Genomic DNA, 16,505 nt, shown 5'->3' on the forward strand with positions numbered 1-16,505 from the left:
AAGGAGATAAGGGAGTGCCATGCTTAGCACTTTTTCTCTGCCCAAACCTCTCAGATTCATAACTTTTAATAATGATCTTGGCAGCTTTAGCCATATACTTTAATCTTAGGCAAATCATGAATTTTGGTTTGAATCCCATCATCTCATGGGTGGAAAAGATGAATGACTTCCCAATCTGATCAAAGACCTTTTTGGCATCTAGAAATAGATTTAAAGCAGAAGTCTTATTTAATGCAACAAAGGAAAATGCATATAATAATCTTGTAAAATTATCAGTTCCACATTTATTTTATACACATCCTACTTACTCATAGTAGGCCAGATTAGCAAGGACTACTGTGTTAGAGTGAAGATGTTCTTCTGCATGAGCGTGGCAGGCACTCAGGCTGCTGAGACACTACTTTTATGCTGTAGGAGAGCAGGGAAGGAAGGAGAGCTGCCCCAAAGCCTGCTTTGCCCCAGCTATCCACCGATGCCAGCAGAGCACTTGGCAGCACAGACAATCAGGAAGAAGGGGAACAGGAGAACTGTGTCCTCTTTAACATGGACAGGGCATCAGATGAGCAGCTCAGTCATTGCTGTCCTTTTGGTGCCCCATTCAGTTGCCCTTTGGAGGCCACTGTTCAGTTGAACTTCAGAGTCCAGTTGCACTGTCACACTCATGCTGCTGTGCAGACTGAAATGGCTTGGCCCAGCTCAAATCTAAGTGCTTTTCTCAGCAGTGGAAATCAGATGCCAGTGCCGTAGTGCCGTGGCTAAGCAGTGCCCTGAACCCAGATTTTTTGGAGAAGTTTGGAGAAGTATACCGAGCTCTGCACTATTATGGTGACCTCTTAAAAATACACCTCACCTTTTCTCACATGCTGTTTTTTTGCCGGAGGCATCTTTCCCAAACCTATTTGTGTGACTGCTGAACAATCTGCATATGCAATTTTAATAATGCTGTGGTGGGAAGCTTGTTTAGTACCTCACCTATTCAAAGAAGAAGACAAGCCGTGGAGAATAGAGGTTGATGAGTGCTGTTTTACCAGACCAGAAAGAAGGAAATTATGAAATCAGGTGTCCTTAAAAAAAAAACCAAACACATTGTTCTTCCTGACAGAACTGCCTCTGCTTTCAGAAAATGCTGTCTGTATTTTCCCACGCTGGGGCAACACTGTAATGGCCAAAAAGAAAATGACTCCGGTGATTTTAATGCAAATAATAAGTTGTGTGTTTGATACAATTTCATTGACCTTGAAGTTCTATTTTTTGGGCAGAAACCTTGTGAAGTAGAGGTAAAACAAAGCGTTTGGTGATAAACCTTCTCCAAAAGGAAGCTGCTATCACTGGAATTTCTGTGGGTAAACCTGGTAAAACATAGGCCTGCCTTGCTGAGATTAACAGGAAATAGTAAGTCATAATCTGCATATAAACTCAGCGTAGGTTATGGTTGAAATCTGGCAGTAGTGGTAGCAGTTGTTGTCATAGTATTTCTTAAATGTTTGTTACATGGTGTGACTGGATGGAAATATGCGGTGTCACTGGGTATCCTTTCACACTGCGCCTTCTGATACACTGTTTCTGAGAGAAGGATGTTAGAAGTGGTCAGGCAGGTGCTTGGTGAGATTTTAACACGTGTACAGGAGATTAATGTTTCCTTTGAAAACGTTATTAGAAATTTATTTGTGTAAGTATCCCAATTCCATTGAAATTCAGGTTTAGGGCCTTATGGCTGACAGTGTGATCAATCAGACTGATGTACAGGTAGGCTACAGCAGGGACGGCCCATTTTGTTTCCCTTTATAGTAAAAGCACATATTAATGTGATCCTCCCCAAGCCTCAATCTAAGTAGAAAATAATTTAATTCTCTTATGCCAAAGCAAACCAACCAGTCAAGCCTAACGACAACAAAAGAGGTAAAAATGTGGTTCTAACGAGACACCTGACAAACTGCAGTGCTGCCCTAATTATTGTCTTGTCGTATCTGTTTAGTGTGAATCATGCACTGAGTAAATGCTGGAGCAGTGAGATGCCATGAGCCTGCTGCCCGGCCCAGCCCTGCCAAGGCAGCGTGCTGAGCAGCCCAGGCTCTGGACGCATGTTGGGCCTTTTCCATGTGTTCTCCATGTTGATCACTGAGACACTGTGGAGCTCTTGGGGCAGGCAGCGTGGTCTTGCTGTGTTTAAGAACGAGGCTAATGCCATCCCTAGAACCTGCTGGCGTGTGTACAGTGATGTTATGATGTCGGTGCGGGTGCATCATCATCTTTTCCTGTCTTTCACTCGTTGCTTCCCATCTCCTCACAGGGATGATGGCTTGGTGAAAGCCCAGGAACGTGCTACAAACATGAGCTGCCGTTCATTCATCTGCACTGTCGCTTATCCTTCTTCAAGCGGGCTCCGAACCTTCGGCTGGATGCGGCTCCCAGCAGCTGATAGCGCTCGTTCATTTCAAGGCCGTGGGGTGAGCACATGTGAGCGCACGCTATCACACATCAGGAGCGACTCAGTAAGCGCCGTGTGGCACAGAGCGCCGTTCAGTCAGCGCGCTGAGCGCGGCCAACGCGGCGGAGGCCGATCCCCGTGCGGGGATCAAAGCAGCGAGCGCCGTGCCGGGTGTGTGCGTTCGCAGCGCTCCTAGCGGGGCACGAGCCCTGCTCGGCGGGGCGGTAATTTGGAGAGGATCCCTTGCCGGGCCGGGGCGTGCGCGAGCGCGTGTGAGTGTGTGTGTGTGCATGTATGTGTGTGTGTGTGTGTGTGTGTTGGCAGCGGTAAGTGGAGGCTGGGCGGCTCCGACTGCCTGACGCCAGCGCGACCAGATCAATCCCGGCGCGGAGGCAGGGCGGGCGCGGGGCTCGCCCCCTGTGAGCGCCCGGCGGCCGTAGCACAGCCGGTAACAGCTTCGCGGCCCCTCGGCTGCGCCCTTCTCCTCCTTCTCCTCCTCTTTCTCCCCGCCGGGCCGAGCCGGGCGAGGGTCCCCGGCGCGTCCGGGAGAAGCGGCTCCGCGCCGTCTCCGTGCCGGCATGATGGCGTCCCGCCCCGCCGCCGGGCCCCGCTTCCCGGGTAGGTGCGGGTGCCGCCGCGGGCTCGGAGGGAGGGGGGCCCCGCGGGAAGCCGCTCCTCCGCCCGGCCCCGCTCTCGCCGCCGGCCCCATTGTGCCTCGGGACGGGACGGGGCGAGCTCCCGCCTTTGTGTTTACGGGGAGAAGCTTTGCGCCTCGGCCGGCCCCAAGTTCTGCCTGCGTCGGGACTCGATCTTCCTTTCTTTCTCTCCGCAGCCCCCTCCTCTTTTTCTTTTCTTTCTTTTTTTTCTTTTTTTTTTTTTTTCTCTTTAATGACAAATCTCTGCTTAGAGGTCAAGGAAAGTTCACTAAATTTTTTCTTCCTTGCCGTTAGAAGGTTGGGATGCACGACATTTCCTCCTCCTCAGCGTAGTTTCTTCATATGCTCGGGGCTCTGCAGCCAAATTATCTTATCCTGAATATAGATCTTCAAAGCTGATTGAAATCTACCGGTGTGGAAATACTCAGTCATACACTGGGAAGGATCTGGGCCAAATCCTGACTTGGTTTTTTTTTTTTTTTGTATAAACCGAAGTCAGTGGGAGTTGTGAGTGTGGAAGCAGTGCTGTGCTTACTCTTTGTTAGCAGATCCGTCTGCAGATATGTGCTCTGACCTTCCAGTCTGCTGTTATGTTGGACAAATAGCTGTAACTTAGTCACAATGAGCAGTTATCTGTACTGTCGTGTGTTTTAAGGGAAAAAATTGTTTGCTGGGTGTGAATCGAGTTAAGAGTGTTATTTGGGAAGGAGAGATGTTGTGAGATGGAGGTGAGTGCAAGTGGATGTGTATTCCAGACACAAGCGAGTGGGAAAGCTCATTGCTGTGGAACATGGCACAGTTTAATGCATGTCAGTGCTTGAGGATGCAGCATCTTGAGGCTGACATGTTTTAGGAAGGGGCTGTGCTGTACACAGCTTAAGACTGCTTTAGCAAACAGACTGCCAGTCAAAAAGCAAAAAACGCTGTGTAGATAAGCCTGCCTTCTTGGTGAAGATTCACTCCAGTCGATCCGTGTGTTTTTAAGCCGCACTCAAGAACAGCACTAAGAACTAAAGCTGACCTGGCCCACAGAGGCTGCATTTCTTCCCGGGCATGTGTGTGCCAGCAGCTCTCCAACCCGTGCAGCTGCCGGCCCTGCGTGTTGGCCTGCCAGACAATGGGAACGAATCATGTGAGGAAACTCGAGGTGTCAACATTGGCTTAATTTTTTCTTTTGCTTGTCTGTAATTACTCTGCTGAATTACAGGAGATTAGTTTGTTAGTTGCAGCTGATGAGTAGCCCTTCTATTTTCACACCGAGCCAGAGAGCTGTGCTGTGAGGCTTGCTAGGGGTTCTTATTGGATTTCGGTGCAACTTTGGAGTGCTCGCTTCATCCTTGTGACCCCAAGATCCTCAGGATGGCACTGAGAGCTCTGTAGCCCCTTTTGGGATTCCTGCTCCGGCCTTAGGGATCAAACCCTCATAGTTTACTGCAGACTGCAAGGAGGAGCTTGAGAGAAATTTCCCTGGAGCTGGGTGAGCCCGAGTCCTCCACAGCTACCAGCGAGGATCTGTTCAAGGCACGATCAGGTTACCCTAAGGGCAGGGATTTGTCCTTGCTGCAATTTTGACCCCACAACCACCGGGTATGTAAACAAATACATTTTTTTTTCTTACTCTGTCCTGTTTGCCTTGCCTTCTTGTCCACCCTTAACGCTGTGATGATCCTGTGCATTGCAGAAAAGTGACTGAATAAACAGATGAAGGTCTTTCCGTTTCCATATAAATATTAGCTGTCAAGTCAGATGCATGAAAGCTGATGAGCTTTTGCTGTTCCTCTGTAGCTTGAACAGAAAGTAAGGAGCTGAATGTATGGAAAGGTAATACAGCGGTTCAGAAAAGTACTTAATGTGTTCCAGAATATTGGGAATTATTCAGGTTAAATTCAGAGTTTAGTTCTTAGTATAAAAATTTTAATTTTGAGAATGAAGGGATTGTAGGGTTTTGTTTTGTTTTTTTTAATGGAAGCATTAATGTGCTGTATATCACATCTGGCCAGTGTGCTTTCTGAGGTCCAAGCTGCGTGTGTAAAATAGAAGCTTATTTGAGTAGTCTTAGCGAGCCTAATGGAGGCATCATCTCAGCTTTATAAATAATGTAAGTTGTGCATAATGTGGAGTCCCTGGAGATTGCAGAGAAAGCATCATTACCAGCCTCTTCAACTTGCTGGAGATCTTAAATTGATTTACAGCACTGAACTGGTGCAAAATGATACATCAGGATGACATGGGGTCAACCTGTAAAAGTCTATGATGTGAGGCCGTTAGTTCAGTCATCATAATTAAACTGTATTATGAGGGCAGCAAAGCGAGTGTGTGTGACACATCCCACTGTGCTTCAGATGGGTGGCTTAAGAACCGAATAAAGGGAACACCATGTTTATTATTTAGGTGATGCAAAGAGTAGCTGAAATCTAAGCTTGTACTGCTGTGTAGAATAAATGCTGAACCAATTTAGGTTGACTCTTAACCTTTTCCTTGCAGTCGGTAGCAGCTGAAATAGATGGAATGCGTGTGCAGCATGGAGGTGTGTGGAGCAGAAGTGATTGTGAGTGGGCATCTCTGAATTAATGGATTATTTTCTCTAGTCTCCAAGGCACCTGGACTTCACCTGCACGCTGTGCTGTCAGATATCAAATGGGCAATTAGGCAAAAAAAAGCTGTTTCTCCCCTTAGTGTTTTTGTCATAGTAAGTTCTGTAACTGCCTGTAGAAATGTGTTTGTACATCTGAGTTCTTTTATAAGACAGCATTTATTTGTAACTTGAAATATATGAGCAAACTTATTTTAGAACAGGGGCAGTGATTCTGAACGTGGGTTGGTGTGGATAATCCTACCTTCTTGGTGAAGGCAACTGCAAGCTTCACATTCATGTTTATGCTCTAAATAGCTTAGAAAGGAAAGTAGCACGTGGAAAAGTGTTCACTGTATTGCATAACAAACTGTCTTGCACTTCTGCTGATACAGTCGCTGACAAGTGTTCTGGGCAAATCCTCTTAAAACTTCTCTTCTTCCCAGGGCTCAGTGTGTGAGTGGGAGATGTATGAAGTTTTGTTTTATTAGTAGTTAAACCAACTTTCCATACCCAAATTGGTGAGGGCTCTATGGCTGCACCTCCTGAGCTTTCTCCCTCTCCCCAGAAAGAAACATCTCTTATTTTTAGTCTCAAAGGTAATGAAAAAAGCGAATTTTGAGCAATGTGGGAGAAATGAAGAGAAAACCAGGTACTGGCTGTGGAAGAGCTGTTAGCCTTCAGGTTCTGTTGCATCTCAATAAGAGATGCAAACATGGCCTGACATGCCGGTGGCTTAAAGGCTCACATTCGCAGGCATCTTGCTCTGCTCCGGCTGTTTTACTCCAGCTGCAGTGGTGTAACTTCAGAAGCGCCTAGAGGACTTGGTTTTTTGCGTTTGAATAGCAGGCTTTGCTTGAGGTGGGAAAGCAGTGATTTTAAAATTGATACTTTTTTCCTCATTGATAGAGCTGTGTCCATGCGGGCTGCTGTATAACATCCATTTCCATGCGAGTGTGGCTATTTAAGATTGAAAACAACGAGGGAAAATGTTGGATTAGGCCTTTTGTGAAGGGCTTTGCAGGGAGCGGTCCCGGGTGATGAGAAGGACACTCTGAGCTGTTAATGGCTGTCACAAAGATCTCTATCCTCCTCCGAGGACAAACGCTTATTTGCATTAGAGAAGCTTTTTTGTTGTGTGTGTATTTGAGTGAGGCTGTCCTTGTTGTGGTTTTTTTTAACGGGTCAGAGAAACAAAATATTTCATAAAATAAACAGACTGATTTCGGGGAATGTGAAGTATTTTACAGAGTGAAGGTGGGTCCTACGGAATCTCTTTGTACTTCAGTTTTATACCATTATTTGTTGGCGTTGGGAGAATTTGCTTGCTGAACGGAGCGATGCTGGAGCGCACTACTTCAGATTAGGTTGGGTGAGGTCAAGTACTCGGTGCCGCCCAGTTGCATAGATGAGTCAATCTTTATCTTTTTTGATTCTGGGAAGGATGGAGTTTCCAGTGTAGCGAACTTGTCTAGTACAGCTGTTCTGAACACCTGCACAATGCAGACATCCTGACATAACTCATAATTGATCTGGGCCAACGTAGCTTTGATTTCAGTGCAGGCAATCTACAAGGGAGTGTGTTGTTAGAATAGATGTCACACGTCTATTTCATTTTGTTGTTCTTCCGCCTTCTTCCTGGCATGCAGAGGTGAAGTGTGGGGTTCAAGGAAGAAGACAAATTATTTTTAAGCGTGCTTTTATCTAAATCATTGTATTTAGGCAGTGTTCAAAGCAGTGCCATCCAAAGGAACTAATATGTTGACTTAGCATGGGGGCAAATAGTTAACGTAGTTCACCAGTGAATTTTGAAGCATTAATTCATATTTCTTTGACTATAAAGGGAACACTTTCCAACTTGGAAACACGGGACTGTCTGAATAGCATGTAACCGAGTTTAGAACTTGCAAATTTTTGTCATTAAAATCATTTAAATGCCAATTCATGTCAGAGTGATCAATGACCATCAATGTGCTGTTGGTTAACTTGGAAATCAGGTGTCCATTAATTTCTTTTTGACTCTGTTAATGGAATTTTAGACAGAATCTTGAGGAAGTTCTCTTGCTTTTGTGCACATCCTGTGTTGAGTCGTCTGCCTGCCAGCTTTAACTGATGGACCTGGGAATTATTTTACCATGTATTTTGTGTGTAAGGTGGGTTTCAGGATTTACCGTGTTTCTTCTGCAGAATGTATGTGTTTAAAAGCTTTCCTAGGCAGAGGAAAGCAAACAGAAAACCATGTGTGCATATAGAACTAACACTTAATACTCACGTGGTAGCTCAAAAAGGGTTTTATGATTTCCAGGAAAAACTTGATGTTCACATCCCTTGTATCATGCTGTGACCATAGTTGATAACACTTTTGCTTGCTTTTCTTCCTCAGTTTGTTCAGTACTAGAAGAATAAATTTTCAGTAATTTCAGTGTTTTCATAAAACACTGATTTGCTGAGGATGTTTTTCTGGTATTTCAGACTTTGGCACAGCCTTAAACACCTGATATTCAGTGATAGCAGCATTCTGCCTGGTGTAATGCGAGGAAACCAGGGCATAAATCTTTTAGGATAGGTTATTCTTACTGTGGCATAAAGGTGGGGTTATTCACACTCAGTAGGTGTACTGTATTTACACTTGCACATATCAATGCCTAAAATAACATACACTGCTGATGGAAGTTATTTGGGCCAGATAAAGGTAGACTAAAGCAATATGAAGTTGAGGAGTGCCTGAAAATTGACCAAGGTGTACGGATAGTAACAATTTGTATATAAATGATTAAATACTTATGAGCATAAAGTCGTTTTGGTTTATGAAGTTACTGTCTGAAAAGTCGTGCGATAAATTGGGGCTCCCACTGAAATGTGCTTCTGAGAGTGGTAGGAGGGAATCTTTGCTGCTTGGAGAGGTACTGTTAATGAGCTATGTATTTGATTTTATTCTATTCATGATATGTTTTCTTTGAATATTGATATGGAAAGAATTAATGCAGCGTACTTGCTGCCTTACTTTACTAGTGGGGACTTTGATTCAGCTGATGTGAGGGACCAGGTATGTGGTCTCAGAGAGAAAACTCAGTTTTTCTCCAAGATACATTTGGATGTCTGTGTTGGGGGGGGGGAGGGAGAAAGGGGGCGGCAAAGGGGAAGGGGGTAATGTGGAAGCAAAAGAAAATCCTGACATCTCCCGCTGTTTCATTTGATAAGTTCTTTAAGGTTACCAACATTGTTTAATTCTCTGTGGTGTCCCAGTAAATTACAAAGTGGATAGCAAGTGTGTGAGAATTTTTTTAACTCTTTGTAGTTCTTTTCTTTCTAGTTCTCCCAGCACATGGTAAAACAAACACTTGTTCATGTCCCTGTAGGGAGAGAAATTGGCAGAACGCCTTTGCTCACTGTTGGTCATTTGTCTTTTTTTCTCAAGGGTTTTTAAACTGCATTGTATGAAGCAAGAAAGCTGCTCCCAAGCTAGACCACAAGCCCCAACTTAGGAGTGTTTGCAAAAGTTAGAATTTGCTCATTAATGTTCTGTTTCTTAAGGGTCTTTCTCTTGGCAGCTTGTGCTCTGTTATTAAATTTGCTCTTTTTTCCTTGACCACTGCTGTGCTTTGCTGACTAGCATGGGCTTCAGCTTCATCTCTGTTCACCTGATAAATGCAGTGAAGAATGATCTTTCAAAAGATGTGAGTTTTGACCTTGCTGCATATCTAGGGAAACCTGGCTAGTGTATATAATTTCCATCTCAGCTGTTAGACTTTCTGGTTCTCCATTGTTGCTCACTTCTGACTTTGCAGCCTGGCATACGTAATAATAGACCCTTTATTTTAGCCACATGAGTGTCAGTGTTAAGTGCTTCTACTGAAGCGTAGTAGCTGAAGGAAAACACTTTGTCCATGTTAGCTTAAAAAGCTGGGATAACTTGATTATAGTTTCTGTAATATATGGTATTAGATTTCATCTGGGAAATGTTTTATAAATACTCTCAGCTTAAAATCTTGTATTATGGAATATTTTTGGACAGATGACTGTGAAATCACTTCTATATTTTCTTCAGATGCTGGATCCTTTAGCTATTTAGAACCAGCTGAGGCAGAGGTTTTGCTTTGGGGATGGGGCAAGGTGTTGCAAATGGTATGGGATGCCACAGAGGCTGAAGCACTCATTGAAGATAATGCTTAATCTCTGTCCTGATTGTCATTTAAAATTAGAAGGGTGGTAGTTCCACCAAATGGAGAGGACCCCAACAGCTCAGTTTTCCTCTGCAGCAGCCACGGGTTTCCTTGCTGGGTAACTGCTGCTCAAGCTGCTTGAAGTGGTGGAAGTGTTCTGCAGAATATTGGTAATTGTTTTTGCCAGGCTAGGAAGGTGAATGGGCTAATAGACTGAGCAGGGGAGGGAATTATGTTGGAGTATTGAAGCTGGCATAAGGGGATGAAGGAAAGCCTGGGAGCAAATTGTGAGAGCTGCTCAAGTGCTTGCAGACCGGTGACCTTACTGGCTGAAGGCAGCTGTTGGAGGTAACCCATTGTAAATGAGTACTCCCAGATGAAGGCTTCCCCAAAATGCTTTCCAAGGAAAGGTCTAATTTACAGTTTTCCCAGATGCTTATGTTGGTGATTAGCATGATGAGGTGAGACTGCCAACAGTTATGTCAGTCACAAAGCCCCGGTGTAGTTATATTGGCAGCAAAATGACAGTGATTAATGATACAGTGTATCTTATGGGGGGTGAGGGAGGATGGGTGGAGAAGAACATCTGAATAAGCTTTGCTGGTCAAGTACTGTTCTTCTGGTATAAGATGGAAACTACAGTAAGAATGTTTTCCTATTTTAATATGATTTGTGAACAGAATATCCTGTAAGAGATAGGGCAGATGTGTTTTTTCTTTATTTTTCATGGGGAAAAATATGACCTGCAAGTTTAATGCCTCCTGCGTTTACAGGATGAAATAATTTGAAACAACTGCTGGACCAGGTACAGTTAGTTGTCATTAGCAAGAAACCAGAGGAAAGCAAGTTTCCATCACCCCTTTGCCCAGCTTCTTGCCTTTATCCACTTGGCACACAGGGATTTCTAGTCTTCCAGGCCTTCCAGCAAACTGGGGTTGTCTGAGCCTGAAGTCTTGTTACTGGGAGAACCTGGCAGCCCAGGAGTGCTGGTTTCATCCTCAGAATTAAAGGCATCTAGAGTCACAGCTTAAAGATGGGGATTGTGAATAGTTATGTGCTCTCTTTGTGCACTGGCATTTAGCCTAGAAGTAAGTAGTCCTGGAGAGCTGCAAGTCCTGGAAGTTCATCCTTGTAATCTTTCTTCATGTCTTACTTGGGGTTTGGAGCTGTCTTATCCACTGTGCTGGGACAACTCTCACTGTTCATTCAATAGTAGGCAGCAGTGAAAAATTTGCAAAGTGTGATGCTTCTTTTTCTAGCTACATTGCTGCTGGCCCCAAAGAGCATGTGCTGATCAGAAAACACTGTGTTTTGGTGTCTCAGCTGTAAGCTTGCAGTATTTCAGTTCTGCGATACCTGAATTTAGTGACTTTTAGCTGGTCTTAGAAAATAACGGTGGGATGAATAATAAGTTCCCTGAATTCTATATGCAGAATCATACAGGTTGTGATAAGTTGTTCTTTTTCTTTTAATCTTACATTTAAAGGTTACTCACTGTTTCTTTGTATGTGATTTGATTTCTCTACCGAAGTCATAAAAAGCTTGTAGATAAGCAGGGTACCAGATAGATAGATAAAAGCCTTTTTTCTCTTGTTGTAAAACTTCCTTATTCCCAGTAAGCACTGTAGGAGGATATCTCCTACTTCCTTTCAAGTTGTGCAGTTGGCAAGTGCTGTATGAACTCTCAGTTCCTATCTGTGGGCTGAAGCCTTGTATGGAATCCTCCAAAACCTTGATCTCAGGAACATGAGAAAATGGTGACATTCTGCAGATGTTCAGATTCAGGGCTGTGAAATGTTTGTGGACTACTGTGGAGCAGTAACTTTGAGATTTGTTCTCTGCTTGTTGGTGGGAGAAAAGTAAGGCTTGAAGTGAGAAAGCAGCTTGCCCTGAAGGTAGTGGTATCTGTTTTCTGAGCACCAGTTCAGCAATGTGTGACACTACTCCTGCTGACAAGGTTTTGCAAGCTTAGGGATGCCAGAAGAAAGCACCAATAACCAATTTACAGTCCGGCATCATCTTTTATCTCAAGTGCTTTACCTTGTTGTCAGCTGGGAGGCTGTTGGCGTGGTTGTCAGAGACCACTTAAATGCCGTTGTAGTGGTGTGTTGGTAACTGTTCTTCCACCAGCACAGTTTTTAATATCGGTGGGATCGTAGTCCTTGCTAGAATTTCAGTGATGCGTAGTTGAAGGCCTTCATACTTTCAGTGTTCTTGGTACTTGTAGCTCGTAGTCCGATAAAGGCCTTTATCAGTCTGCATCTGTGGTGTGTTTTAAATGTGAACCGCAAGATTCCTGACCTGATCTCAGATAAATTTCTGTAAATCTTAGCTGCAAATCTTCTCGTTTTCTTCTATATAAGCTAAAAAGGCAATCCTAAATGGTGTGACTTTGGTCTCTTCCATTTGCAGAGGACCTGCTGGGTTCAGGTGGCTTGGCAGACAGTGGGTGAGCTCTGGGGGGCATTTGCTGTGGTGCAGCAGCTGCTTGTGTCTGTCTGGGTGTGAAGGGAAGAGACCCGTCTTTGTGTGGGCTGCAGTCCAGTCCTGGTTTTCAGAAGGCTGCTAATGGCAGGCGGTAATTAAACAGTGCTTCACTGGAGGGTGGAAATCTGGCAGATTGGGATGTTTGTTTCTGGGCTGTATAAACTTGGCTCGTGAAGCTGTATCATCTTTGAACACTTTCTCTGTCCAGAATAATAGTTGTGAATTGCAGGACCCTTCACAAAATTGAACGTTGATCTTTCACTCTGCATCATTTCAGCAATGTGATAAAGACAGTGTTCTAAAGCAGGAAATACCTCCATTGCTTTTGCAGGCTAGGCAAAAAAAAAGAAAAAAAGCAAAACCAGAGGAATCCTTTTTCAACTAAGTAAAGCGCATGACTGAATGGCTGTGTACCTCAAGATGCTTTTAATGGGGCAATCTGAAGAGGCTGTTCTTGTTTTGCATTTGTAAGTAGTGTTTTGGGGAGTGCAGGGGAGCCAAGCTGTGAAGAGAGTTGTTTATTTTAATGGCCTTTCTTTCTTTGGTTTAATTTTCATCAGTCTATTCTTTACTCAGGCTTGACCTAGTGACAGTTTAATTAGTGAATAACTAATTTTTCCTTCTCGGTTTTTTGTTTCCTCTTGCATTGCTGAAACATTCTGCCTTAAAGCTGGGTATCTGGAGCTGTAATTTAACATCTTTACTTAATCTCTGGTGAATGAGATCTGGGTTACAGTCTTTAGAAGTGGTTTACTGCAGCTGATGTAACTGTATCAGTGCGTGGTCTTGGTAAAATGAATCATTTGTAGGAGCAGCAGCTTGTATAAGCTGAGCATAACTGGATTGCATTTGCAGTGGTTGTCTCCTTAAAAATACGCTATTGTAGAATTACAGTAGATGGGGCCAGCAGAGCCTGTCCCGACTCCAAGCAGTCTGTGCTGTTCTGTAAAGACAAAACACGTCTTGCATTCTATGGACTTCAGTCAAAAAACAAAGTTGAAGCTTTGGAGGAGGTGGGCTTTTTTTTTTCCCCTTTAAGTTTTCCTTTATGTTGCAAATGTATGTTTTAGCTGCCCCTAAAAACAAACAAACGAACAAACCCCTGACAGGGACATGTCAATATATTTTTCCCCCTCTCACCTGTGAAGGAAGTTCCTCCCGCCCTGCCCTGATGAATTGGAGGGAAATGCTTTTTACAGCTGATAAAAAGAAATAAAATTCCATGCCCTTCCCAAAGGAGGAATTCAACAATTGGACAAGTGGCGTGGGACCATGTGTTGGTTTGTAAAAGGATATAGTTTGTAAAGATGTTTCCTTTGATGCCTGTGATGAATATGGATGTGTTTCCGCTCGAGAAGGTTTTGATTAAATTCAGCAATTAGAGCTGACCAGACAGATCTAAATATAGGAAGAGGTTTCAGTTATCCTGTCTTTGTGTGTAGTAACACACCCACGCAGATGTGTGTTTTGTTATTGTTGTAAACAACACCTGTTTTCTGAAGACAGTTCAAAAAGTCAGGAAAGGGGATGATCTCTGTGGAAAAAGGGAGTTGCAGCGGTGTTTTATGATGAAAGGGAAGGCACACTATTTCCCACAGCTTTTTTTTTTTTTGGTGTTTTTTGTTTTTTTTTTTTGAGGGGGGGGGTTTACTAGAGGATTTCTCATATAGAAAGTTAGACTGGTTATGGCATCTTTGTGTCTACGCTGTGTTCACAAAGGCATAACCAGGCCTGATGGGCAGTGGTTTGAACTGCTCTACAGGTTGCTCTGTGTTGTCAGAGCTTGGCCAGTGTCGTTTACTAACTGAGATTCCTGCTTTCCTCCTGTTTTGCCCGCTGAGTGGCCAGTGGGACAACACCTGTGGAAGTATTGTAGCTAAATTTGCCCCAGAAACTTACAATGTAATGCTTACTATTGTGGCTGGTAATTCATTCTGTCTTCTGACATCTTTTTATTTGATTTTTATTTATTTATTTTTCTTCTTTTGAGTGTTTGGCTTTATTTGAGAATCTCCGTGTGCAGCCTTCTGTTGGCAGAGAGTGTAAGAAGTGAAGAACCTTTCATGATAGTTCTCAACAAATAACCCACGTGTATGTTGTCCTGTCAAGATTTGTGGTTCACAGCATTGTGTTCATTTTGTAAGTTATTTCAGAGAAGCTCATAGTTTTGTAATCCCATCTGTGTCCGAATTCTAACTGAATCATCAAATTACAGTTCCTTCCTGACTGAAGTTAAAATATTAACTTGCAGTTTTAGAGATAATCTTCGCTAACCCATCTGATTCAGTGCGGCTGCTTGCCAATACCGGAAGAGGTTTTTCCACACCTGGGTCTATGTTTCAGTGTGTTCCTTTTGTATGAGCCCTCCTGTGCACTCGGCTTATCCTGTTCCCAGTTACGAAACAAATTGAATTAGTTTTGTTTTTTTGCCTGTAGCCCTGGCATGATGAATCAGTGCAGAGGGCGGACTGGCAGGTGTTAGAAGAATGGCAGTTAGTGACATCACTGGGACTCGCTTGCATCTGAACATTAGGACGAGTACAGTTCATCAGTGCATACTAGGAGTTTGCCACTTTAACTGTGGTGAAAAGTCCATGGTTTGAGCATTTGATGATGCAGAGATTGTAGGTGTTAATATTTCTTGTAGCAGGGAGGAATTCTGCTTTATTAAGGGTGCAGAGAAATTTGCAACATGTGCTGTTTCAATCTTTCTGTTACAAAGAACAGTATCTGGCATTAGTAAGAGCTGTGTGTTGGTTTCTAATAAAAAAGAAGCATATTTAATTGATGATACATCTCTGTTAAAACTGGGAAAACACCTCCACTGTGTCTTCATTGTGTTATTTCTCACAATTACATATTCATTCACCATGACTCTTATGCCAGTTTAGTTGGATTGTAACGTAGTATTTGGATTTTACTGTATACAGGAATGAGGCATTTTCTCTGGAGGAGCAACAATGAAGTTTATGGAGTCTTTCTGTGTTACTTTCTGTTACAGTCTGCTGTGCTATGGGGGCAGGTTGGTGCCTAAAGGGATTTCCTCTCAGGGCTGAATAATGACATGTTGGTGACTTTCTTCAAAGGGCAACCTCTCATTCAAATATGGTGAGCAGTTTTCTTCATCCTCTTTCTCAGACATGGTGCTTTGCCTTAGTTTCAGGAACCAAGACAGAGCCTGTTTCATAGGACAAGCTGGATGTATCCTCCCAGCCCTCGCTGGGTGTCTCCTACAAGCCAGGAAAAAAGCCTGTTGAATGTTTTGAAGTATTTTCAACACCAGTACACACTTCTTACTTGAACACTTGATATGCATATCGCGTCACATGCTGATTCATGTGATTCATGGCAGAAATGAATGTTTGTATTTTAAAGATATTTTTTTTCCCCCCATATCAAGAAGACATGTAAAAACATTAACTTTTTCTTTCTTTTCTACCTTCCCACCCCTGGCACTGATTCTCCTCCTTTTCAGAAATGCAAGGAGAGCCAAATCAGTCTCTGTTTAAACTCTCTAATGAGTTTTACAGCAGTGTGGAATGACTTTCTCTTTTTGCATGAGTACTGTGATGCTACTGAGGCTTCTGTGAGGTTTCTGTGCACTTTTCCAAGACGAACAAGGTCTGATCTTGTACCATAAGAAGGTACAAAGAAAGAATTCTTTGATTAGCAAAGTAAATCAGCAGAAGACTTGAGGCTTCTTTTAACAAGTCACATCATGTGAAGAAGAAAATCAAAACTTTTTGCTGCTTGCTCCAAGAATAAGGAGTCAGAGGAATCTGATGCACAGCCTGGTGTAACACATTCTGGCGTTACAGATGCTTAGACTGTGTTCTTTTTAGTAATGTCTGAAAAGCAGATTGTCACCCAGTGTGATTGTCAGTATTGTGCGTTGTCAGTAATTGTACGTTCAAGAGAGACTGTGCTTATTTATTTCAGGTTTGTGTGAGCCTGGGTGCTCAATGGTTTCCCACATATTGAACACACCAAATTGAACAGTCTGTGCTATATGTATTCTCAAAAGTTAGAATTGGTAATTTTTTCAGTCCTCCTCAATGATAATTATTCCATAATTTACATACGATATTGCTGACTCTATACTTCCACTGCTATGCCTGCTTAGGAGAGGGGTCTTCATGAGGGCAGGGGTCATCTTGACCTATGAGTGTGAACTTTATTGTTACAATGAAGGTAGTTCA

The 16,505-nt window shown here is 43.3% G+C and overlaps 1 protein-coding gene across 8 annotated transcripts in view; it reads left to right on the forward strand.

Moving 5' to 3' along the window:
- Window positions 1–2,290: 2,290 nt before the first annotated feature.
- Window positions 2,291–16,505, forward strand: part of SMAD1 (SMAD family member 1) — a 43,640-nt gene continuing 29,425 nt past the window's right edge. For 2 of the 8 annotated variants that reach the window (XM_015861154.3, XM_085546479.1), the window contains exon 1: window positions 2,801–3,046. The gene's annotated coding sequence lies outside the window, so the exon portion shown is untranslated. Of the gene's footprint in view, window positions 2,448–2,522; window positions 2,701–2,735; window positions 2,755–2,800; window positions 3,047–3,066; window positions 4,672–15,312; window positions 15,415–16,505 lie in introns of those variants that run through there. The other 6 variants (XM_015861158.3, XM_085546478.1, XM_085546477.1 and 3 more) reach the window with 6 other exon arrangements.

This window comes from Coturnix japonica, chromosome 4, assembly GCF_054131305.1.
Source record: "Coturnix japonica strain WE chromosome 4, WE-NBRP24, whole genome shotgun sequence".
In the NCBI taxonomy this organism is placed as follows: domain Eukaryota; kingdom Metazoa; phylum Chordata; class Aves; order Galliformes; family Phasianidae; genus Coturnix; species Coturnix japonica.